Raw genomic sequence first — 25,206 nt, forward strand, 5'->3', positions numbered from 1 at the left:
ATTACCCTCTGGTATTATCTCTAGTAGCTACAGTAAGGATCAGTATTACACTCTGGTATTATCTCTAGTAGCTACAGTAAGGATCAGTATTACCCTCTGGTATTATCTCTAGTAGCTACAGTAAGGATCAGTATTACCCTCTGGTATTATCTCTAGTAGCTACAGTAAGGATCAGTATTACCCTCTGGTATTATCTCTACTTGCTACAGTAAGGATCAGTATTACATTCTGGTATTATCTCTAGTAGCTACAGTAAGGATCAGTATTACCCTCCAGTATTATCTCTAGTAGCTACAGTAAGGATCAGTATTATCTCTAGTAGCTACAGTAATGATCAGTATTACCCTCTGGTATTATCTCTAGTAGCTACTGTAAGGATCAGTATTATCTCTAGTAGCTACAGTAAGGATCAGTATTACCCTCTGGTGTTATCTCTAGTAGCTACAGTAAGGATCAGTATTACCCTCTGGTATTATCTCTAGTAGCTACAGTAAGGATCAGTATTATCTCTAGTAGCTACAGTAAGGATCAGTATTATCTCTAGTAGCTACAGTAAGGATCAGTATTACCCTCTGGTATTATCTCTAGTAGCTACAGTAAGGATCAGTATTACCCTCTGGTATTATCTCTAGTAGCTACAGTAAGGATCAGTATTACACTCTGGTATTATCTCTAGTAGCTACAGTAAGGATCAGTATTATCTCTAGTAGCTACAGTAAGGATCAGTATTACCCTCTGGTATTATCTCTAGTAGCTACAGTAAGGATCAGTATTACCCTCTGGTGTTATCTCTAGTAGCTACAGTACGGATGAGTATTACCCTCTGGTGTTATCTCTAGTAGCTACAGTAAGGATCAGTATTACCCTCTGGTGTTATCTCTAGTAGCTACAGTAAGGACCAGTATTACCCTCTGGTATTATCTCTAGTTGCTACAGTAAGGATCAGTATTACCCTCTGGTATTATCTCTAGTAGCTACAGTAAGGATCAGTATTACCTTCTGGTATTATCTCTAGTAGCTACAGTAAGGATCAGTATTACCCTCTGGTATTATCTCTAGTAGCTACAGTAAGGATCAGTATTACCCTCTGGTATTATCTCTAGTAGCTACTGTAAGGATCAGTATTATCTCTAGTAGCTACAGTAAGGATCAGTATTACCCTCTGGTATTATCTCTATCAGCTACTGTAAGGATCAGTATTATCTCTAGTAGCTACAGTAAAGATCAGTATTACCCTCTGGTATTATCTCTAGTAGCTACAGTAAGGATCAGTATTACCCTCTGGTATTATCTCTAGTTGCTACAGTAAGGATCAGTATTACCCTCTGGTGTTATCTCTAGTAGCTACAGTAAGGATCAGTATTACCCTCTGGTGTTATCTCTAGTAGCTACAGTAAGGATCAGTATTACCCTCTGGTATTATCTCTAGTTGCTACAGTAAGGATCAGTATTACCCTCTGGTATTATCTCTAGTAGCTACAGTAAGGATCAGTATTACCCACTGGTATTATCTCTAGTAGCTACAGTAAGGATCAGTATTACCCTCTGGTATGATATCTAGTAGCTACAGTAAGGATCAGTATTATCTCTAGTAGCTACAGTAAGGATCAGTATTACCCTCTGGTATTATCTCTAGTAGCTACACTAAGGATCAGTATTACCCTCTGGTGTTATCTCTAGTAGCTACAGTAAGGATCAGTATTAGCCTCTGGCGTTATCTCTAGTAGCTACAGTAAGGGTCAGTATTACCCTCTGGTATTATCTCTAGTAGCTACAGTAAGGATCAGTATTACCCTCTGGTGTTATCTCTAGTAATTACAGTAAGGATCAGTATTAGCCTCTGGTATTATCTCTAGTAGCTACAGTAAGGATCAGTATTACCCTCTGGTATTGTCTCTAGTAGCTACAGTAAGGATCAGTATTACCCTCTGGTATTAACTCTAGTAGCTACAGTAAGGATCAGTATTACCCTCTGGTGTTATCTCTAGTAGCTACAGTAAGGATCATTATTACCCTCTGGTATTATCTCTAGTAGCTACAGTAAGGATCAGTATTATCTCTAGTAGCTACAGTAAGGATCAGTATTATCTCTAGTAGCTACAGTAAGGATCAGTATTACCCTCTGGTATTATCTCTAGTAGCTACAGTAATGATCAGTATTACCCTCTGGTATTATCTCTAGTAGCTACTGTAAGGATCAGTATTATCTCTAGTAGCTACAGTAAGGATCAGTATTACCCTCTGGTGTTATCTCTAGTAGCTACAGTAAGGATCAGTATTACCCTCTGGTATTATCTCTAGTAGCTACAGTAAGGATCAGTATTATCTCTAGTAGCTACAGTAAGGATCAGTATTATCTCTAGTAGCTACAGTAAGGATCAGTATTACCCTCTGGTATTATCTCTAGTAGCTACAGTAAGGATCAGTATTACCCTCTGGTATTATCTCTAGTAGCTACAGTAAGGATCAGTATTACACTCTGGTATTATCTCTAGTAGCTACAGTAAGGATCAGTATTACCCTCTGGTATTATCTCTAGTAGCTACAGTAAGGATCAGTATTACCCTCTGGTGTTATCTCTAGTAGCTACAGTAAGGATCAGTATTACCCTCTGGTATTATCTCTAGTAGCTACAGTAAGGATCAGTATTATCTCTAGTAGCTACAGTAAGGATCAGTATTATCTCTAGTAGCTACAGTAAGGATCAGTATTACCCTCTGGTATTATCTCTAGTAGCTACAGTAAGGATCAGTATTACCCTCTGGTATTATCTCTAGTAGCTACAGTAAGGATCAGTATTACACTCTGGTATTATCTCTAGTAGCTACGGTAAGGATCAGTATTATCTCTAGTAGCTACAGTAAGGATCAGTATTACCCTCTGGTATTATCTCTAGTAGCTACAGTAAGGATCAGTATTACACTCTGGTGTTATCTCTAGTAGCTACAGTACGGATCAGTATTACCCTCTGGTGTTATCTCTAGTAGCTACAGTAAGGATCAGTATTACCCTTTGGTATTATCTCTAGTAGCTACAGTAAGGATCAGTATTACACTCTGGTATTATCTCTAGTAGCTACAGTAAGGATCAGTATTACCCTCTGGTATTATCTCTAGTAGCTACTGTAAGGATCAGTATTATCTCTAGTAGCTACAGTAAGGATCAGTATTACCCTCTGGTGTTATCTCTAGTAGCTACAGTAAGGATCAGTATTACCCTCTGGTATTATCTCTAGTAGCTACAGTAAGGATCAGTATTATCTCTAGTAGCTACAGTAAGGATCAGTATTATCTCTAGTAGCTACAGTAAGGATCAGTATTACCCTCTGGTATTATCTCTAGTAGCTACAGTAAGGATCAGTATTACCCTCTGGTATTATCTCTAGTAGCTACAGTAAGGATCAGTATTACACTCTGGTATTATCTCTAGTAGCTACAGTAAGGATCAGTATTACCCTCTGGTATTATCTCTAGTAGCTACAGTAAGGATCAGTATTACCCTCTGGTGTTATCTCTAGTAGCTACAGTAAGGATCAGTATTACCCTCTGGTATTATCTCTAGTAGCTACAGTAAGGATCAGTATTATCTCTAGTAGCTACAGTAAGGATCAGTATTATCTCTAGTAGCTACAGTAAGGATCAGTATTACCCTCTGGTATTATCTCTAGTAGCTACAGTAAGGATCAGTATTACCCTCTGGTATTATCTCTAGTAGCTACAGTAAGGATCAGTATTACACTCTGGTATTATCTCTAGTAGCTACGGTAAGGATCAGTATTATCTCTAGTAGCTACAGTAAGGATCAGTATTACCCTCTGGTATTATCTCTAGTAGCTACAGTAAGGATCAGTATTACACTCTGGTGTTATCTCTAGTAGCTACAGTACGGATCAGTATTACCCTCTGGTGTTATCTCTAGTAGCTACAGTAAGGATCAGTATTACCCTTTGGTATTATCTCTAGTAGCTACAGTAAGGATCAGTATTACACTCTGGTATTATCTCTAGTAGCTACAGTAAGGATCAGTATTACCCTCTGGTATTATCTCTAGTAGCTACAGTAAGGATCAGTATTACCCTCTGGTATTATCTCTAGTAGCTACAGTAAGGATCAGTATTACCCTCTGGTATTATCTCTACTTGCTACAGTAAGGATCAGTATTACATTCTGGTATTATCTCTAGTAGCTACAGTAAGGATCAGTATTACCCTCCAGTATTATCTCTAGTAGCTACAGTAAGGATCAGTATTATCTCTAGTAGCTACAGTAAAGATCAGTATTACCCTCTGGTATTATCTCTAGTAGCTACAGTAAGGATCAGTATTACCCTCTGGTATTATCTCTAGTAGCTACAGTAAGGATCAGTATTACCCTCTGGTGTTATCTCTAGTAGCTACAGTAAGGATCAGTATTACCCTCTGGTGTTATCTCTAGTAGCTACAGTAAGGATCAGTATTACCCTCTGGTGTTATCTCTAGTAGCTACAGTAAGGACCAGTATTACCCTCTGGTATTATCTCTAGTTGCTACAGTAAGGATCAGTATTACCCTCTGGTATTATCTCTAGTAGCTACAGTAAGGATCAGTATTACCCTCTGGTATGATCTCTAGTAGCTACAGTAAGGATCAGTATTATCTCTAGTAGCTACAGTAAGGATCAGTATTACCCTCTGGTATTATCTCTAGTAGCTACACTAAGGATCAGTATTACCCTCTGGTGTTATCTCTAGTATCTACAGTAAGGATCAGTATTACCCTCTGGCGTTATCTCTAGTAGCTACAGTAAGGGTCAGTATTACCCTCTGGTATTATCTCTAGTAGCTACAGTAAGGATCAGTATTACCCTCTGGTATTATCTCTAGTAGCTACAGTAAGCACCAGTATTACCCTCTGGTATTATCTCTAGTAGCTACAGTAAGGATCAGTATTACCCTCTGGTATTATCTCTAGTAGCTACAGTAAGGATCAGTATTAGCCTCTGGTATTATCTCTAGTAGCTACAGTAAGGATCAGTATTACCCTCTGGTATTATCTCTAGTAGCTACAGTAAGGATCAGTATTACCCTCTGGTATTATCTCTAGTAGCTACAGTAAGGATCAGTATTACCCTCTGGTGTTATCTCTAGTAGCTACAGTAAGGATCAGTATTACCCTCTGGTATTATCTCTAGTAGCTACAGTAAGGATCAGTATTATCTCTAGTAGCTACAGTAAGGATCAGTATTATCTCTAGTAGCTACAGTAAGGATCAGTATTACCCTCTGGTATTATCTCTAGTAGCTACAGTAATGATCAGTATTACCCTCTGGTATTATCTCTAGTAGCTACTGTAAGGATCAGTATTATCTCTAGTAGCTACAGTAAGGATCAGTATTACCCTCTGGTATTATCTCTAGTAGCTACAGTAAGGATCAGTATTACCCTCTGGTATTATCTCTAGTAGCTACAGTAAGGATCAGTATTACCCTCTGGTATTATCTCTAGTAGCTACAGTAAGGATCAGTATTACACTCTGGTATTATCTCTAGTAGCTACAGTAAGGATCAGTATTACCCTCTGGTATTATCTCTAGTAGCTACAGTAAGGATCAGTATTACCCTCTGGTGTTATCTCTAGTAGCTACAGTAAGGATCAGTATTACCCTCTGGTATTATCTCTAGTAGCTACAGTAAGGATCAGAATTATCTCTAGTAGCTACAGTAAGGATCAGTATTATCTCTAGTAGCTACAGTAAGGATCAGTATTACCCTCTGGTATTATCTCTAGTAGCTACAGTAAGGATCAGTATTACCCTCTGGTATTATCTCTAGTAGCTACAGTAAGGATCAGTATTACACTCTGGTATTATCTCTAGTAGCTACGGTAAGGATCAGTATTATCTCTAGTAGCTACAGTAAGGATCAGTATTACCCTCTGGTATTATCTCTAGTAGCTACAATAAGGATCAGTATTACCCTCTGGTGTTATCTCTAGTAGCTACAGTACGGATCAGTATTACCCTCTGGTGTTATCTCTAGTAGCTACAGTAAGGATCAGTATTACCCTCTGGTGTTATCTCTAGTAGCTACAGTAAGGACCAGTATTACCCTCTGGTATTATCTCTAGTTGCTACAGTAAGGATCAGTATTACCCTCTGGTATTATCTCTAGTAGCTACAGTAAGGATCAGTATTACCCTCTGGTATTATCTCTAGTAGCTACAGTAAGGATCAGTATTACCCTCTGGTATTATCTCTAGTAGCTACAGTAAGGATCAGTATTACCCTCTGGTATTATCTCTAGTAGCTACTGTAAGGATCAGTATTATCTCTAGTAGCTACAGTAAGGATCAGTATTACCCTCTGGTATTATCCCTATCAGCTACTGTAAGGATCAGTATTATCTCTAGTAGCTACAGTAAAGATCAGTATTACCCTCTGGTATTATCTCTAGTAGCTACAGTAAGGATCAGTATTACCCTCTGGTATTATCTCTAGTTGCTACAGTAACGATCAGTATTACCCTCTGGTGTTATCTCTAGTAGCTACAGTAAGGATCAGTATTACCCTCTGGTGTTATCTCTAGTAGCTACAGTAAGGGTCAGTTTTACCCTCTGGTATTATCTCTAGTAGCTACAGTAAGGATCAGTATTACCCTCTGGTATTATCTCTAGTAGCTACAGTAAGCACCAGTATTACCCTCTGGTAATATCTCTAGTAGCTACAGTAAGGATCAGTATTACCCTCTGGTGTTATCTCTAGTAGCTACAGTAAGGATCAGTATTAGCCTCTGGTATTATCTCTAGTAGCTACAGTAAGGATCAGTATTACCCTCTGGTATTGTCTCTAGTAGCTACAGTAAGGATCAGTATTACCCTCTGGTATTATCTCTAGTAGCTACAGTAAGGATCAGTATTACCCTCTGGTGTTATCTCTAGTAGCTACAGTAAGGATCATTATTACCCTCTGGTATTAACTCTAGTAGCTACAGTAAGGATCAGTATTATCTCTAGTAGCTACAGTAAGGATCAGTATTATCTCTAGTAGCTACAGTAAGGATCAGTATTACCCTCTGGTATTATCTCTAGTAGCTACTGTAAGGATCAGTATTATCTCTAGTAGCTACAGTAAGGATCAGTATTACCCTCTGGTGTTATCTCTAGTAGCTACAGTAAGCATCAGTATTACCCTCTGGTATTATCTCTAGTAGCTACAGTAAGGATCAGTATTATCTCTAGTAGCTACAGTAAGGATCAGTATTATCTCTAGTAGCTACAGTAAGGATCAGTATTACCCTCTGGTATTATCTCTAGTAGCTACAGTAAGGATCAGTATTACCCTCTGGTATTATCTCTAGTAGCTACAGTAAGGATCAGTATTACACTCTGGTATTATCTCTAGTAGCTACAGTAAGGATCAGTATTACCCTCTGGTATTATCTCTAGTAGCTACAGTAAGGATCAGTATTACCCTCTGGTATTATCTCTAGTAGCTACAGTAAGGATCAGTATTACCCTCTGGTATTATCTCTACTTGCTACAGTAAGGATCAGTATTACATTCTGGTATTATCTCTAGTAGCTACAGTAAGGATCAGTATTACCCTCCAGTATTATCTCTAGTAGCTACAGTAAGGATCAGTATTATCTCTAGTAGCTACAGTAAGGATCAGTATTACCCTCTGGTATTATCTCTAGTAGCTACAGTAAGGATCAGTATTATCTCTATTAGCTACAGTAAGGATCAGTATTACCCTCTGGTATTATCTCTAGTAGCTACGTTAAGGATCAGTATTACCCTCCGGTATTATCTCTAGTAGCTACAGTAAGGATCAGTATTATCTCTAGTAGCTACAGTAAGGATCAGTATTATCTCTAGTAGCTACAGTAAGGATCAGTATTACCCCCTGGAATTAGCTCTAGTAGCTAAAGTAAGGTTCAGTATTATCTCTAGTAGCTACAGTAAGGATCAGTATTACCCTCTGGTATTATCTCTAGTAGCTACAGTAAGGATCAGTATTACCCTCTGGTATTATCTCTAGTAGCAACAGTAAGGATCAGTATTACCATCTGGTATCATCTCTAGTAGCTACAGTACGGATCAGTATTATCTCTAGTAGCTACAGTAAGGATCAGTATTACCCTCTGGTATTATCTCTAGTAGCTACAGTAAGGATCAGTATTACCCTCTGGTATTATCTCTAGTAGCTACTGTAAGGATCAGTATTATCTCTAGTAGTTACAGTAAGGATCAGTATTACCCTCTGGTGTTATCTCTAGTAGCTACAGTAAGGATCAGTATTATCTCTAGTAGCTACAGTAAGGATCAGTATTACCCTCTGGTATTATCTCTAGTAGCTACAGTAATGATCAGTATTACCCTCTGGTATTATCTCTAGTAGCTACTGTAAGGATCAGTATTATCTCTAGTAGCTACAGTAAGGATCAGTATTACCCTCTGGTGTTATCTCTAGTAGCTACAGTAAGGATCAGTATTACCCTCTGGTATTATCTCTAGTAGCTACAGTAAGGATCAGTATTATCTCTAGTAGCTACAGTAAGGATCAGTATTACCCTCTGGTATTATCTCTAGTAGCTACAGTAAGGATCAGTATTACCCTCTGGTATTATCTCTAGTAGCTACAGTAAGGATCAGTATTACCCTCTGGTATTATCTCTAGTAGCTACTGTAAGGATCAGTATTATCTCTAGTAGCTACAGTAAGGATCAGTATTACCCTCTGGTATTATCTCTATCAGCTACTGTAAGGATCAGTATTATCTCTAGTAGCTACAGTAAAGATCAGTATTACCCTCTGGTATTATCTCTAATAGCTACAGTAAGGATCAGTATTACCCTCTGGTATTATCTCTAGTTGCTACAGTAACGATCAGTATTACCCTCTGGTGTTATCTCTAGTAGCTCCAGTAAGGATCAGTATTACCCTCTGGTGTTATCTCTAGTAGCTACAGTAAGGATCAGTATTACCCACTGGTATTATCTCTAGTAGCTACAGTAAGGATCAGTATTACCCTCTGGTATGATCTCTAGTAGCTACAGTAAGGATCAGTATTATCTCTAGTAGCTACAGTAAGGATCAGTATTACCCTCTGGTATTATCTCTAGTAGCTACACTAAGGATCAGTATTACCCTCTGGTGTTATCTCTAGTAGCTACAGTAAGGATCAGTATTACCCTCTGGTATTATCTCTAGTAGCTACAGTAAGGATCAGTATTACCCTCTGGTGTTATCTCTAGTAGCTACAGTAAGGATCAGTATTACCCTCTGGTATTGTCTCTAGTAGCTACAGTAAGGATCAGTATTACCCTCTGGTATTATCTCTAGTAGCTACAGTAAGGATCAGTATTACCCTCTGGTGTTATCTCTAGTAGCTACAGTAAGGATCATTATTACCCTGTGGTATTATCTCTAGTAGCTACAGTAAGGATCAGTATTATCTCTAGTAGCTACAGTAAGGATCAGTATTATCTCTAGTAGCTACAGTAAGGATCAGTATTACCCTCTGGTATTATATCTAGTAGCTACAGTAAGGATCAGTATTATCTCTAGTAGCTACAGTAAGGATCAGTATTATCTCTAGTAGCTACAGTAAGGATCAGTATTACCCTCTGGTATTATCTCTAGTAGCTACAGTAAGGATCAGTATTACCCTCTGGTATTATCTCTAGTAGCTACAGTAAGGATCAGTATTACACTCTGGTATTATCTCTAGTAGCTACAGTAAGGATCAGTATTACCCTCTGGTATTATCTCTAGTAGCTACAGTAAGGATCAGTATTACCCTCTGGTATTATCTCTAGTAGCTACAGTAAGGATCAGTATTACCCTCTGGTATTATCTCTACTTGCTACAGTAAGGATCAGTATTACATTCTGGTATTATCTCTAGTAGCTACAGTAAGGATCAGTATTACCCTCCAGTATTATCTCTAGTAGCTACAGTAAGGATCAGTATTATCTCTAGTAGCTACAGTAAGGATCAGTATTATCTCTAGTAGCTACAGTAAGGATCAGTATTACCCTCTGGTATTATCTCTAGTAGCTACAGTAAGGATCAGTATTATCTCTATTAGCTACAGTAAGGATCAGTATTACCCTCTGGTATTATCTCTAGTAGCTACGTTAAGGATCAGTATTACCCTCCGGTATTATCTCTAGTAGCTACAGTAAGGATCAGTATTATCTCTAGTAGCTACAGTAAGGATCAGTATTATCTCTAGTAGCTACAGTAAGGATCAGTATTACCCCCTGGAATTAGCTCTAGTAGCTACAGTAAGGTTCAGTATTATCTCTAGTAGCTACAGTAAGGATCAGTATTACCCTCTGGTATTATCTCTAGTAGCTACAGTAATGATCAGTATTACCCTCTGGTATTATCTCTAGTAGCTACTGTAAGGATCAGTATTATCTCTAGTAGCTACAGTAAGGATCAGTATTACCCTCTGGTGTTATCTCTAGTAGCTACAGTAAGGATCAGTATTACCCTCTGGTATTATCTCTAGTAGCTACAGTAAGGATCAGTATTATCTCTAGTAGCTACAGTAAGGATCAGTATTATCTCTAGTAGCTACAGTAAGGATCAGTATTACCCTCTGGTATTATCTCTAGTAGCTACAGTAAGGATCAGTATTACCCTCTGGTATTATCTCTAGTAGCTACAGTAAGGATCAGTATTACCCTCTGGTATTATCTCTAGTAGCTACTGTAAGGATCAGTATTATCTCTAGTAGCTACAGTAAGGATCAGTATTACCCTCTGGTATTATCTCTATCAGCTACTGTAAGGATCAGTATTATCTCTAGTAGCTACAGTAAAGATCAGTATTACCCTCTGGTATTATCTCTAGTAGCTACAGTAAGGATCAGTATTACCCTCTGGTATTATCTCTAGTTGCTACAGTAACGATCAGTATTACCCTCTGGTGTTATCTCTAGTAGCTACAGTAAGGATCAGTATTACTCTCTGGTGTTATCTCTAGTAGCTACAGTAAGGATCAGTATTACACTCTGGTATTATCTCTAGTTGCTACAGTAAGGATCAGTATTACCCTCTGGTATTATCTCTAGTAGCTACAGTAAGGATCAGTATTACCCACTGGTATTATCTCTAGTAGCTACAGTAAGGATCAGTATTACCCTCTGGTATGATCTCTAGTAGCTACAGTAAGGATCAGTATTATCTCTAGTAGCTACAGTAAGGATCAGTATTACCCTCTGGTATTATCTCTAGTAGCTACACTAAGGATCAGTATTACCCTCTGGTGTTATCTCTAGTAGCTACAGTAAGGATCAGTATTACCCTCTGGCGTTATCTCTAGTAGCTACAGTAAGGGTCAGTATTACCCTCTGGTATTATCTCTAGTAGCTACAGTAAGGATCAGTATTACCCTCTGGTATTATCTCTAGTAGCTACAGTAAGCACCAGTATTACCCTCTGGTATTATCTCTAGTAGCTACAGTAAGGATCAGTATTACCCTCTGGTGTTATCTCTAGTAGCTACAGTAAGGATCAGTATTACCCTCTGGTATTGTCTCTAGTAGCTACAGTAAGGATCAGTATTACCCTCTGGTATTATCTCTAGTAGCTACAGTAAGGATCAGTATTACCCTCTGGTGTTATCTCTAGTAGCTACAGTAAGGATCATTATTACCCTCTGGTATTATCTCTAGTAGCTACAGTAAGGATCAGTATTATCTCTAGTAGCTACAGTAAGGATCAGTATTATCTCTAGTAGCTACAGTAAGGATCAGTATTACCCTCTGGTATTATCTCTAGTAGCTACTGTAAGGATCAGTATTATCTCTAGTAGCTACAGTAAGGATCAGTATTACCCTCTGGTGTTATCTCTAGTAGCTACAGTAAGGATCAGTATTACCCTCTGGTATTATCTCTAGTAGCTACAGTAAGGATCAGTATTATCTCTAGTAGCTACAGTAAGGATCAGTATTATCTCTAGTAGCTACAGTAAGGATCAGTATTACCCTCTGGTATTATCTCTAGTAGCTACAGTAAGGATCAGTATTGCCCTCTGGTATTATCTCTAGTAGCTACAGTAAGGATCAGTATTACACTCTGGTATTATCTCTAGTAGCTACAGTAAGGATCAGTATTACCCTCTGGTATTATCTCTAGTAGCTACAGTAAGGATCAGTATTACCCTCTGGTATTATCTCTAGTAGCTACAGTAAGGATCAGTATTACCCTCTGGTATTATCTCTACTTGCTACAGTAAGGATCAGTATTACATTCTGGTATTATCTCTAGTAGCTACAGTAAGGATCAGTATTACCCTCCAGTATTATCTCTAGTAGCTACAGTAAGGATCAGTATTATCTCTAGTAGCTACAGTAAGGATCAGTATTATCTCTAGTAGCTACAGTAAGGATCAGTATTACCCTCTGGTATTATCTCTAGTAGCTACAGTAAGGATCAGTATTATCTCTATTAGCTACAGTAAGGATCAGTATTACCCTCTGGTATTATCTCTAGTAGCTACGTTAAGGATCAGTATTACCCTCCGGTATTATCTCTAGTAGCTACAGTAAGGATCAGTATTATCTCTAGTAGCTACAGTAAGGATCAGTATTATCTCTAGTAGCTACAGTAAGGATCAGTATTACCCCCTGGAATTAGCTCTAGTAGCTACAGTAAGGTTCAGTATTATCTCTAGTAGCTACAGTAAGGATCAGTATTACCCTCTGGTATTATCTCTAGTAGCTACAGTAAGGATCAGTATTACCCTCTGGTATTATCTCTAGTAGCAACAGTAAGGATCAGTATTACCATCTGGTATCATCTCTAGTAGCTACAGTACGGATCAGTATTATCTCTAGTAGCTACAGTAAGGATCAGTATTACCCTCTGGTATTATCTCTAGTAGCTACAGTAAGGATCAGTATTACCCTCTGGTATTATCTCTAGTAGCTACAGTAAGGATCAGTATTACCCTCTGGTATTATCTCTAGTAGCTACAGTAAGGATCAGTATTACCCTCTGGCATTATCTCTAGTAGCTACAGTAAGGATCAGTATTACCCTCTGGTGTTATCTCTAGTAGCTACAGTAAGGATCAGTATTACCCTCTGGTATTATCTCTAGTAGCTACAGTAAGGATCAGTATTATCTCTAGTAGCTACAGTAAGGATCAGTATTATCTCTAGTAGCTACAGTAAGGATCAGTATTACCCTCTGGTATTATCTCTAGTAGCTACAGTAAGGATCAGTATTACCCTCTGGTATTATCTCTAGTAGCTACTGTAAGGATCAGTATTATCTCTAGTAGCTACAGTAAGGATCAGTATTACCCTCTGGTATTATCTCTATCAGCAACTGTAAGGATCAGTATTATCTCTAGTAGCTACAGTAAAGATCAGTATTACCCTCTGGTATTATCTCTAGTAGCTACAGTAAGGATCAGTATTACCCTCTGGTGTTATCTCTAGTAGCTACAGTAAGGATCAGTATTACCCTCTGGTATTATCTCTATTAGCTACAGTAAGGACCAGTATTACCCTCTGGTATTATCTCTAGTTGCTACAGTAAGGATCAGTATTACCCTCTGGTATTATCTCTAGTAGCTACAGTAAGGATCAGTATTACCCTCTGGTATTATCTCTAGTAGCTACAGTAAGGATCAGTATTACCCTCTGGTATTATCTCTAGTAGCTACAGTAAGGATCAGTATTACCCTCTGGTATTATCTCTAGTAGCTACTGTAAGGATCAGTATTATCTCTAGTAGCTACAGTAAGGATCAGTATTACCCTCTGGTGTTATCTCTAGTAGCTACAGTAAGGATCAGTATTATCTCTAGTAGCTACAGTAAGGATCAGTATTATCTCTAGTAGCTACAGTAAGGATCAGTATTACCCTCTGGTATTATCTCTAGTAGCTACAGTAATGATCAGTATTACCCTCTGGTATTATCTCTAGTAGCTACTGTAAGGATCAGTATTATCTCTAGTAGCTACAGTAAGGATCAGTATTACCCTCTGGTGTTATCTCTAGTAGCTACAGTAAGGATCAGTATTACCCTCTGGTATTATCTCTAGTAGCTACAGTAAGGATCAGTATTATCTCTAGTAGCTACAGTAAGGATCAGTATTATCTCTAGTAGCTACAGTAAGGATCAGTATTACCCTCTGGTATTATCTCTAGTAGCTACAGTAAGGATCAGTATTACCCTCTGGTATTATCTCTAGTAGCTACTGTAAGGATCAGTATTATCTCTAGTAGCTACAGTAAGGATCAGTATTACCCTCTGGTATTATCTCTATCAGCTACTGTAAGGATCAGTATTATCTCTAGTAGCTACAGTAAAGATCAGTATTACCCTCTGGTATTATCTCTAGTAGATACAGTAAGGATCAGTATTACCCTCTGGTATTATCTCTAGTTGCTACAGTAACGATCAGTATTACCCTCTGGTGTTATCTCTAGTAGCTACAGTAAGGATCAGTATTACCCTCTGGTGTTATCTCTAGTAGCTACAGTAAGGATCAGTATTACCCTCTGGTATTATCTCTAGTTGCTACAGTAAGGATCAGTATTACCCTCTGGTATTATCTCTAGTAGCTACAGTAAGGATCAGTATTACCCACTGGTATTATCTCTAGTAGCTACTGTAAGGATCAGTATTACCCTCTGGTATGATCTCTAGTAGCTACAGTAAGGATCAGTATTATCTCTAGTAGCTACAGTAAGGATCAGTATTACCCTCTGGTATTATCTCTAGTAGCTACACTAAGGATCAGTATTACCCTCTGGTGTTATCTCTAGTAGCTACAGTATGGATCAGTATTACCCTCTGGCGTTATCTCTAGTAGCTACAGTAAGGGTCAGTATTACCCTCTGGTATTATCTCTAGTTGCTACAGTAAGGATCAGTATTACCCTCTGGTATTATCTCTAGTAGCTACAGTAAGCACCAGTATTACCCTCTGGTATTATCTCTAGTAGCTACAGTAAGGATCAGTATTACCCTCTGGTGTTATCTCTAGTAGCTACAGTAAGGTTCAGTATTAGCCTCTGGTATTATCTCTAGTAGCTACAGTAAGGATCAGTATTACCCTCTGGTATTGTCTCTAGTAGCTACAGTAAGGATCAGTATTACCCTCTGGTATTATCTCTAGTAGCTACAGTAAGGATCAGTATTACCCTCTGGTGTTATCTCTAGTAGCTACAGTAAGAATCATTATTACCCTCTGGTATTATCTCTAGTAGCTACAGTAAGGATCAGTATTATCTCTAGTAGCTACAGTAAGGATCAGTATTATCTCTAGTAGCTACAGTAAGGATCAGTATTACCCTCTGGTATTATCTCTAGTAGCTACTGTAAGGATCAGTATTATCTCTAGTAGCTACAGTAAGGATCAGTATTACCCTCTGGTGTTATCTCTAGTAGCTACAGTAAGGATCAGTATTACCCTCTGGTATTATCTCTAGTAGCTACAGTAAGGATCAGTATTATCTCTAGTAGCTACAGTAAGGATCAGTATTATCTCTAGTAGCTACAGTAAGGATCAGTATTACCCTCTGGTATTATCTCTAGTAGCTACAGTAAGGATCAGTATTACCCTCTGGTATTATCTCTAGTAGCTACAGTAAGGATCAGTATTACACTCTGGTATTATCTCTAGTAGCTACAGTAAGGATCAGTATTACCCTCTGGTATTATCTCTAGTAGCTACAGTAAGGATCAGTATTACCCTCTGGTATTATCTCTAGTAGCTACAGTAAGGATCAGTATTACCCTCTGGTATTATCTCTACTTGCTACAGTAAGGATCAGTATTACATTCTGGTATTATCTCTAGTAGCTACAGTAAGGATCAGTATTACCCTCCAGTATTATCTCTAGTAGCTACAGTAAGGATCAGTATTATCTCTAGTAGCTACAGTAAGGATCAGTATTATCTCTAGTAGCTACAGTAAGGATCAGTATTACCCTCTGGTATTATCTCTAGTAGCTACAGTAAGGATCAGTATTATCTCTATTAGCTACAGTAAGGATCAGTATTACCCTCTGGTATTATCTCTAGTAGCTACGTTAAGGATCAGTATTACCCTCCGGTATTATCTCTAGTAGCTACAGTAAGGATCAGTATTATCTCTAGTAGCTACAGTAAGGATCAGTATTATCTCTAGTAGCTACAGTAAGGATCAGTATTACCCCCTGGAATTAGCTCTAGTAGCTACAGTAAGGTTCAGTATTATCTCTAGTAGCTACAGTAAGGATCAGTATTACCCTCTGGTATTATCTCTAGTAGCTACAGTAAGGATCAGTATTACCCTCTGGTATTATCTCTAGTAGCAACAGTAAGGATCAGTATTACCATCTGGTATCATCTCTAGTAGCTACAGTACGGATCAATATTATCTCTAGTAGCTACAGTAAGGATCAGTATTACCCTCTGGTATTATCTCTAGTAGCTACAGTAAGGATCAGTATTACCCTCTGGTATTATCTCTAGTAGCTACAGTAAGGATTAGTATTACTCTCTGGTATTATCTCTAGTAGCTACAGTAAGGATCAGTATTACCCTCTGGTATTATCTCTAGTAGCTACAGTAAGGATCAGTATTACCCTCTGGTGTTATCTCTAGTAGCTACAGTAAGGATCAGTATTACCCTCTGGTATTATCTCTAGTAGCTACAGTAAGGATCAGTATTATCTCTAGTAGCTACAGTAAGGATCAGTATTATCTCTAGTAGCTACAGTAAGGATCAGTATTACCCTCTGGTATTATCTCTAGTAGCTACAGTAAGGATCAGTATTACCCTCTGGTATTATCTCTAGTAGCTACTGTAAGGATCAGTATTATCTCTAGTAGCTACAGTAAGGATCAGTATTACCCTCTGGTATTATCTCTATCAGCTACTGTAAGGATCAGTATTATCTCTAGTAGCTACAGTAAAGATCAGTATTACCCTCTGGTATTATCTCTAGTAGCTACAGTAAAGATCAGTATTACCCTCTGGTGTTATCTCTAGTAGCTACAGTAAGGATCAGTATTACCCTCTGGTGTTATCTCTATTAGCTACAGTAAGGACCAGTATTACCCTCTGGTATTATCTCTAGTTGCTACAGTAAGGATCAGTATTACCCTCTGGTATTATCTCTAGTAGCTACAGTAAGGATCAGTATTACCCTCTGGTATTATCTCTAGTAGCTACAGTAAGGATCAGTATTACCCTCTGGTATTATCTCTAGTAGCTACAGTAAGGATCAGTATTACCCTCTGGTATTATCTCTAGTAGCTACTGTAAGGATCAGTATTATCTCTAGTAGCTACAGTAAGGATCAGTATTACCCTCTGGTATTATCTCTATCAGCTACTGTAAGGATCAGTATTATCTCTAGTAGCTACAGTAAAGATCAGTATTACCCTCTGGTATTATCTCTAGTAGCTACAGTAAGGATCAGTATTACCCTCTGGTATTATCTCTAGTAGCTACAGTAAGGATCAGTATTACCCTCTGGTATTATCTCTAGTAGCTACAGTAAGGATCAGTATTATCTCTAGTAGCTACAGTAAGGATCAGTATTATCTCTAGTAGCTACAGTAAGGATCAGTATTACCCTCTGGTATTATCTCTGGTAGCTACAGTAAGGATCATTATTACCCTCTGGTATTATCTCTGGTAGCTACAGTAAGGATCAGTATTACCCTCTGGTATTATCTCTAGCTACTGTAAGGATCAGTATTATCTCTAGTATCTACAGTAAGGATCAGTATTACCCTCTGGTGTTATCTCTAGTAGCTACAGTAAGGATCAGTATTACCCTCTGGTATTATGTCTAGTAGCTACAGTAAGGATCAGTATTACCCTCTGGTATTATCTCTAGTAGCTACAGTAAGGATCAGTATTACCCTCTGGTATTATCTCTAGTAGCTACAGTAAGGATCAGTATTACCCTCTGGTATTATCTCTAGTAGCTACAGTAAGGATCAGTATTACCCTCTGGTATTATCTCTAGTAGCTACAGTAAGGACCAGTATTAGCCTCTGGTATTATCTCTAGTTGCTACAGTAAGGATCATTATTACCCTCTGGTATTATCTCTAGTAGCTACAGTAAGGATCAGTGTTACCCTCCGGTATTATCTCTAGTAGCTACAGTAAGGATCAGTATTACCCTCTGGTATTATCTCTAGTAGCAACAGTAAGGATCAGTATTACCCTCTGGTAGTATCTCTAGTAGCTACAGTAAGGATCAGTATTACCCTCTGGTATTATCTCTAGTAGCTACAGTAAGGATCAGTATTACCCTCTGGTATTATCTCTAGCTACTGTACGGATCAGTATTATCTCTAGTAACTACAGTAAGGATCAGTATTACCCTTTGGTATTATCTCTAGTAGCTACAGTAAGGATCAGTATTACCCTCTGGTATTATCTCTAGTAGCTACAGTAAGGATCAGTATTACCCTCTGGTATTATCTCTAGTAGCTACAGTAAGGATCAGTATTACACTCTGGTATTATCTCTAGTAGCTACAGTAAGGATCAGTATTACACTCTGGTATTATCTCTAGTAGCTACAGTAAGGATCAGTATTACCCTCCGGTATTACCTCTAGTAGCTACAGTAAGGATCAGTATTACCCTCTGGTATTATCTCTAGTAGCAACAGTAAGGATCAGGATTACCCTCTGGTAGTATCTCTAGTAGCTACAGTAAGGATCAGTATTATAGCTACAGTAAGGATCAGTATTACCCTCTGGTATTATCTCTAGTAGCTACAGTAAGGATCAGTATTACCCTCTGGTATTATCTCTAGCTACTGTAAGGATCAGTATTATCTCTAGTAACTACAGTAAGGATCAGTATTACCCTCTGGTATTATCTCTAGTAGCTACAGTAAGGATCAGTATTACCCTCTGGTATTATCTCTAGTAGCTAGAGTAAGGATCAGTATTACCCTCTGGTATTATCTCTAGTAGCTACAGTAAGGATCATTATTACCCTCTGGTATTATCTCTAGTTGCTACAGTATGGATCAGTATTACCCTCTGGTATTATCTCTAGTAGCTACAGTAAGGATCAGTATTACCCTCTGGTATTATCTCTAGTAGCTACAGTAAGGATCAGTATTACCCTCTGGTATTATCTCTAGTAGCTACAGTAAGGACCAGTATTAGCCTCTGGTATTATCTCTAGTTGCTACAGTAAGGATCATTATTACCCTCTGGTATTATCTCTAGTAGCTACAGTACGGATCAGTATTACCCTCTGGTATTATCTCTAGCTACTGTACGGATCAGTATTATATCTAGTAACTACAGTAAGGATCAGTATTACCCTCTGGTATTATCTCTAGTAGCTACAGTAAGGATCAGTATTACCCTCTGGTATTATCTCTAGTAGCTACAGTAAGGATCAGTATTACCCTCTGGTATTATCTCTAGTAGCTACAGTAAGGACCAGTATTAGCCTCTGGTATTATCTCTAGTTGCTACAGTAAGGATCATTATTACCCTCTGGTATTATCTCTAGTAGCTACAGTAAGGATCAGTGTTACCCTCTGGTATTATCTCTAGTAGCAACAGTAAGGATCAGTATTACCCTCTGGTAGTATCTCTAGTAGCTACAGTAAGGATCAGTATTACCCTCTGGTATTATCTCTAGTAGCTACAGTAAGGATCAGTATTACCCTCTGGTATTATCTCTAGCTACTGTACGGATCAGTATTATATCTAGTAACTACAGTAAGGATCAGTATTACCCTCTGGTATTATCTCTAGTAGCTACAGTAAGGATCAGTATTACCCTCTGGTATTATCTCTAGTAGCTACAGTAAGGATCAGTATTACCCTCTGGTATTATCTCTAGTAGCTACAGTAAGGATCAGTATTACACTCTGGTATTATCTCTAGTAGCTACAGTAAGGATCAGTATTACTCTCTGGTATTATCTCTAGTAGCTACAGTAAGGATCAGTATTACCCTCCGGTATTATCTCTAGTAGCTACAGTAAGGATCAGTATTACCCTCTGGTATTATCTCTAGTAGCAACAGTAAGGATCAGGATTACCCTCTGGTAGTATCTCTAGTAGCTACAGTAAGGATCAGTATTATAGCTACAGTAAGGATCAGTATTACCCTCTGGTATTATCTCTAGTAGCTACAGTAAGGATCAGTATTACCCTCTGGTATTATCTCTAGCTACTGTAAGGATCAGTATTATCTCTAGTAACTACAGTAAGGATCAGTATTACCCTCTGGTATTATCTCTAGTAGCTACAGTAAGGATCAGTATTACCCTCTGGTATTATCTCTAGTAGCTACAGTAAGGATCAGTATTACCCTCTGGTATTATCTCTAGTAGCTACAGTAAGGATCATTATTACCCTCTGGTATTATCTCTAGTTGCTACAGTATGGATCAGTATTACCCTCTGGTATTCTCTCTAGTAGCTACAGTAAGGATCATTATTACCCTCTGGTATTATCTCTAGTTGCTACAGTATGTATCAGTATTACCCTCTGGTATTATCTCTAGTAGCTATATTAAGGATCAGTATTACCCTCTGGTATTATCTCTAGTAGCTACAGTAAGGATCAGTATTACCCTCTGGTATTATCTCTAGTAGCTACAGTAAGGACCAGTATTAGCCTCTGGTATTATCTCTAGTTGCTACAGTAAGGATCATTATTACCCTCTGGTATTATCTCTAGTAGCTACAGTAAGGATTAGTGTTACCCTCCGGTATTATCTCTAGTAGCTACAGTAAGGATCAGTATTACCCTCTGGTATTATCTCTAGTAGCAACAGTAAGGATCAGTATTACCCTCTGGTAGTATCTCTAGTAGCTACAGTAAGGATCAGTATTACCCTCTGGTATTATCTCTAGTAGCTACAGTAAGGATCAGTATTACCCTCTGGTATTATCTCTAGCTACTGTACGCATCAGTATTATCTCTAGTAACTACAGTAAGGATCAGTATTACCCTCTGGTATTATCTCTAGTAGCTACAGTAAGGATCAGTATTACCCTCTGGTATTATCTCTAGTAGCTACAGTAAGGATCAGTATTACCCTCTGGTATTATCTCTAGTAGCTACAGTAAGGATCAGTATTACCCTCTGGTATTATCTCTACTTGCTACAGTAAGGATCAGTATTACATTCTGGTATTATCTCTAGTAGCTACAGTAAGGATCAGTATTACCCTCCAGTATTATCTCTAGTAGCTACAGTAAGGATCAGTATTATCTCTAGTAGCTACAGTAAGGATCAGTATTATCTCTAGTAGCTACAGTAAGGATCAGTATTACCCTCTGGTATTATCTCTAGTAGCTACAGTAAGGATCAGTATTATCTCTATTAGCTACAGTAAGGATCAGTATTACCCTCTGGTATTATCTCTAGTAGCTACGTTAAGGATCAGTATTACCCTCCGGTATTATCTCTAGTAGCTACAGTAAGGATCAGTATTATCTCTAGTAGCTACAGTAAGGATCAGTATTATCTCTAGTAGCTACAGTAAGGATCAGTATTACCCCCTGGAATTAGCTCTAGTAGCTACAGTAAGGTTCAGTATTATCTCTAGTAGCTACAGTAAGGATCAGTATTACCCTCTGGTATTATCTCTAGTAGCTACAATAAGGATCAGTATTACCCTCTGGTATTATCTCTAGTAGCAACAGTAAGGATCAGTATTACCATCTGGTATCATCTCTAGTAGCTACAGTACGGATCAGTATTATCTCTAGTAGCTACAGTAAGGATCAGTATTACCCTCTGGTATTATCTCTAGTAGCTACAGTAAGGATCAGTATTACCCTCTGGTATTATCTCTAGTAGCTACAGTAAGGATCAGTATTACCCTCTGGTATTATCTCTAGTAGCTACAGTAAGGATCTGTATTACCCTCTGGTATTATCTCTAGTAGCTACAGTAAGGATCAGTATTACCCTCTGGTGTTATCTCTAGTAGCTACAGTAAGGATCAGTATTACCCTCTGGTATTATCTCTAGTAGCTACAGTAAGGATCAGTATTATCTCTAGTAGCTACAGTAAGGATCAGTATTATCTCTAGTAGCTACAGTAAGGATCAGTATTACCCTCTGGTATTATCTCTAGTAGCTACAGTAAGGATCAGTATTACCCTCTGGTATTATCTCTAGTAGCTACTGTAAGGATCAGTATTATCTCTAGTAGCTACAGTAAGGATCAGTATTACCCTCTGGTATTATCTCTATCAGCTACTGTAAGGATCAGTGTTATCTCTAGTAGCTACAGTAAAGATCAGTATTACCCTCTGGTATTATCTCTAGTAGCTACAGTAAGGATCAGTATTACCCTCTGGTATTATCTCTAGTAGCTACAGTAAGGATCAGTATTACCCTCTGGTATTATCTCTAGTAGCTACAGTAAGGATCAGTATTATCTCTAGTAGCTACAGTAAGGATCAGTATTATCTCTAGTAGCTACAGTAAGGATCAGTATTACCCTCTGGTATTATCTCTGGTAGCTACAGTAAGGATCATTATTACCCTCTGGTATTATCTCTGGTAGCTACAGTAAGGATCAGTATTACCCTCTGGTATTATCTCTAGCTACTGTAAGGATCAGTATTATCTCTAGTAACTACAGTAAGGATCAGTATTACCCTCTGGTGTTATCTCTAGTAGCTACAGTAAGGATCAGTATTACCCTCTGGTATTATGTCTAGTAGCTACAGTAAGGATCAGTATTACCCTCTGGTATTATCTCTAGTAGCTACAGTAAGGATCAGTATTACCCTCTGGTATTATCTCTAGTAGCTACAGTAAGGATCAGTATTACCCTCTGGTATTATCTCTAGTAGCTACAGTAAGGATCAGTATTATCCTCTGGTATTATCTCTAGTAGCTACAGTAAGGACCAGTATTAGCCTCTGGTATTATCTCTAGTTGCTACAGTAAGGATCATTATTACCCTCTGGTATTATCTCTAGTAGCTACAGTAAGGATCAGTGTTACCCTCCGGTATTATCTCTAGTAGCTACAGTAAGGATCAGTATTACCCTCTGGTATTATCTCTAGTAGCAACAGTAAGGATCAGTATTACCCTCTGGTAGTATCTCTAGTAGCTACAGTAAGGATCAGTATTACCCTCTGGTATTATCTCTAGTAGCTACAGTAAGGATCAGTATTACCCTCTGGTATTATCTCTAGCTACTGTACGGATAAGTATTATCTCTAGTAACTACAGTAAGGATCAGTATTACCCTCTGGTATTATCTCTAGTAGCTACAGTAAGGATCAGTATTACCCTCTGGTATTATCTCTAGTAGCTACAGTAAGGATCAGTATTACCCTCTGGTATTATCTCTAGTAGCTACAGTAAGGATCAGTATTACACTCTGGTATTATCTCTAGTAGCTACAGTAAGGATCAGTATTACACTCTGGTATTATCTCTAGTAGCTACAGTAAGGATCAGTATTACCCTCCGGTATTATCTCTAGTAGCTACAGTAAGGATCAGTATTACCCTCTGGTATTATCTCTAGTAGCAACAGTAAGGATCAGGATTACCCTCTGGTAGTATCTCTAGTAGCTACAGTAAGGATCAGTATTATAGCTACAGTAAGGATCAGTATTACCCTCTGGTATTATCTCTAGTAGCTACAGTAAGGATCAGTATTACCCTCTGGTCTTATCTCTAGCTACTGTAAGGATCAGTATTATCTCTAGTAACTACAGTAAGGATCAGTATTACCCTCTGGTATTATCTCTAGTAGCTACAGTAAGGATCAGTATTACCCTCTGGTATTATCTCTAGTAGCTACAGTAAGGATCAGTATTACCCTCTGGTATTATCTCTAGTAGCTACAGTAAGGATCAGTATTACCCTCTGGTATTATCTCTAGTAGCTACAGTAAGGATCAGTATTACCCTCTGGTATTATCTCTAGTAGCTACAGTAAGGATCATTATTACCCTCTGGTATTATCTCTAGTTGCTACAGTATGGATCAGTATTACCCTCTGGTATTATCTCTAGTAGCTACAGTAAGGATCAGTATTACCCTCTGGTATTATCTCTAGTAGCTACAGTAAGGATCAGTATTACCCTCTGGTATTATCTCTAGTAGCTACAGTAAGGACCAGTATTAGCCTCTGGTATTATCTCTAGTTGCTACAGTAAGGATCATTATTACCCTCTGGTATTATCTCTAGTAGCTACAGTAAGGATCAGTGTTACCCTCCGGTATTATCTCTAGTAGCTACAGTAAGGATCAGTATTACCCTCTGGTATTATCTCTAGTAGCAACAGTAAGGATCAGTATTACCCTCTGGTAGTATCTCTAGTAGCTACAGTAAGGATCAGTATTACCCTCTGGTATTATCTCTAGTAGCTACAGTAAGGATCAGTATTACCCTCTGGTATTATCTCTAGCTACTGTACGGATCAGTATTATATCTAGTAACTACAGTAAGGATCAGTATTACCCTCTGGTATTATCTCTAGTAGCTACAGTAAGGATCAGTATTACCCTCTGGTATTATCTCTAGTAGCTACAGTAAGGATCAGTATTACCCTCTGGTATTATCTCTAGTAGCTACAGTAAGGATCAGTATTACACTCTGGTATTATCTCTAGTAGCTACAGTAAGGATCAGTATTACACTCTGGTATTATCTCTAGTAGCTACAGTAAGGATCAGTATTACCCTCCGGTATTATCTCTAGTAGCTACAGTAAGGATCAGTATTACCCTCTGGTATTATCTCTAGTAGCAACAGTAAGGATCAGGATTACCCTCTGGTAGTATCTCTAGTAGCTACAGTAAGGATCAGTATTATAGCTACAGTAAGGATCAGTATTACCCTCTGGTATTATCTCTAGTAGCTACAGTAAGGATCAGTATTACCCTCTGGTATTATCTCTAGCTACTGTAAGGATCAGTATTATCTCTAGTAACTACAGTAAGGATCAGTATTACCCTCTGGTATTATCTCTAGTAGCTACAGTAAGGATCAGTATTACCCTCTGGTATTATCTCTAGTAGCTACAGTAAGGATCAGTATTACCCTCTGGTATTATCTCTAGTAGCTACAGTAAGGATCATTATTACCCTCTGGTATTATCTCTAGTAGCTACAGTAAGGATCTGTATTACCCTCTGGTATTATCTCTAGTAGCTACAGTAAGGATCAGTATTACCCTCTGGTGTTATCTCTAGTAGCTACAGTAAGGATCAGTATTACCCTCTGGTATTATCTCTAGTAGCTA

This window comes from Salmo salar, chromosome 11, assembly GCF_965601325.2.
Source record: "Salmo salar chromosome 11, fSalSal1, whole genome shotgun sequence".
Taxonomy (NCBI): Eukaryota; Metazoa; Chordata; class Actinopteri; order Salmoniformes; family Salmonidae; genus Salmo; species Salmo salar.